Raw genomic sequence first — 1,906 nt, 5'->3', positions numbered from 1 at the left:
AGGAGCAATGGTACTTATCTTTTTGGCTGATATATTTAGATTTTGTTCAGCACATGCTTGATGAAGTAATGCTTGCCAGATTAATTCAAGTTGTCAGATAAGAGCTTACTCATGTAGATCTCAAACTGGAAGAAACTGATTAGTGATGAAAGTCAGGGTCTTAAAGTGAGGAATGAAATGTAAGAAATGTAGAGGAAAAGCTGGCCTTTTTGATAAAACTTGCTTGCTTTCAGAGCAAACTCTGTTCCACTATGGCTGAGGAATTGGGGAGGATTTCAGGTGTGAGGTGGCCAGAGAGAGATGATTATTTTGTAAATTCATTTTATATCTTTGGTAACAAGTATGCATATGAAAAACACACAGTCTGCTTGTACATGGGTTAGTTTTAGGTTTGGGACCGTTGTTTGGCTTGTTTTGCACACTGTATAGTGAGTATTTAAGTTGGGATCCTTCCAAGTCCGTCTTGGTGCAGAACTCCCCAAAGGGACTCCAGCATGCTCCGGAGATGGTCTTCCCTTCAGGGCTAAAATGCAGCTCAGGACAACCTAAAGTGGCCAGGCCATCTGCTTAGCCCTGTCTGCACTATTGACCACTTCTCATTTCCTTTTTGATCCTCCTCTTGTTGTTGGTCACCGTTGTTCATTTCCTGAACCTGTTGCTCCAAGCACAGGTGGTCCATTTACGATTTAATGAGATAATTCAACTCAAATGTGTTTATGACATCTAGGGGAGACAAGAGGTATGCAGGAAGAACTGGAACATCTGGGAGAGCTAGAGCACAGTTCCCATGCAAAGAGACACCTGCTGTATTCAGGGCATGTGCAGGACTGAATGGAAACACAGGAGTGGGGCTAACTCCAGCCACGAGAGCACAGAAGGGCCACACAGGCTTTGTGGTAGTGGTGATTCATAGAGTGAGTCCTGAAACAAAATGGGAACAGGACATTCTATTGTTCACTCATCAAATAATACATTTAGCACATATTAAATACTTGCCATTTGACTCATTACTGGGGAAATACCAGCAAACAAGCACAGATGTAGGAGGGACGTGCAAGTAAAGAAACAGAAGGAGCTTTGCATTTTAAAAGGAGTCTGTTCTTTGGCCACCCTGCTTTCTACCATGGGAAAGTGGAGAATCAACTTGCCGTTTACCAGTTGCCATTTCTCCGTCTCTTTGGTCAGCCTTTCAGAGCTTTTCTCTGCCCCACTATTTTTCTTTTCATTTTTGTTCAGTGGCTATACTAATCTTCTCTGTATGATTCTAATCTTAGTATATGTGGTCCCAAAGACGATTGATTTTTTTCCCTTTCTTGTGGTAAAGTAACTGCGCACAGGAGAAATTTACTTGATCTCCTGGAGAAGACAAGAGGAGTGATTCTAGCCTAAAAGGGCATCCTGCTTATTGTAAACCCAACTATGGAGTTCAGCCACCCAAGTATTGTAATCCTCTTTCTAGTTTTCCTCACAACTCAAAAGGTTATATTTGTAATTCCATCGAGATGTCATTGGAATCTCAGCAGGTTAATTCCAATCTACCAACGCCAGTGCAATCCATGGCCAGAATAAAAACAGTTCCAAGTTAAGGGCAGCCAAGGGGTCCTAAGTCCAGTTCCCTTGAGGATATGTGAACAAAGGCTTCGATCGTAGGCCTCTCCCAGCATTTATTATCTTGTGAAGAAAGGGAGGGGGGTGGCTCAGGGATGAGTGATAGTGAGGATGTTGGGGATTACTGTGTAACTTGAGCTGGCTGGCCAGGTGCAGAAGGATCAATTTACGTAACCCATTTAAGTAGCAGTGGTAATGTTTTGGGGGGCTATTGCTTGGTTTCTGATATGCAAACTCTTCTGCCCTGGGGAGTCATATAGCCTTGTATCTTGAGGCTCGTACCCAATTGAAATTTCTG

General features: G+C 42.9%; 1 non-coding gene across 1 annotated transcript; it reads right to left on the bottom strand.

The window, feature by feature from the left end:
- Positions 1-1,191: 1,191 nt before the first annotated feature.
- LOC111757845 (U6 spliceosomal RNA) lies at positions 1,192-1,296 on the bottom strand. The gene has a single exon (XR_002792107.1). It is a non-coding gene; the product is annotated as a U6 spliceosomal RNA (small nuclear RNA).
- Between the last annotated feature and the right edge of the window lie 610 nt (positions 1,297-1,906).

Source organism: Cavia porcellus, unplaced genomic scaffold (genome assembly GCF_034190915.1).
Source record: "Cavia porcellus strain 051 isolate PalLab524CR breed Dunkin Hartley unplaced genomic scaffold, mCavPor4.1 scaffold_19, whole genome shotgun sequence".
NCBI classification, from domain to species: Eukaryota; Metazoa; Chordata; class Mammalia; order Rodentia; family Caviidae; genus Cavia; species Cavia porcellus.
The sequence above is the reverse complement of the archived record's forward strand: the minus strand, read 5'-3'. Positions and strand labels throughout refer to the sequence as shown.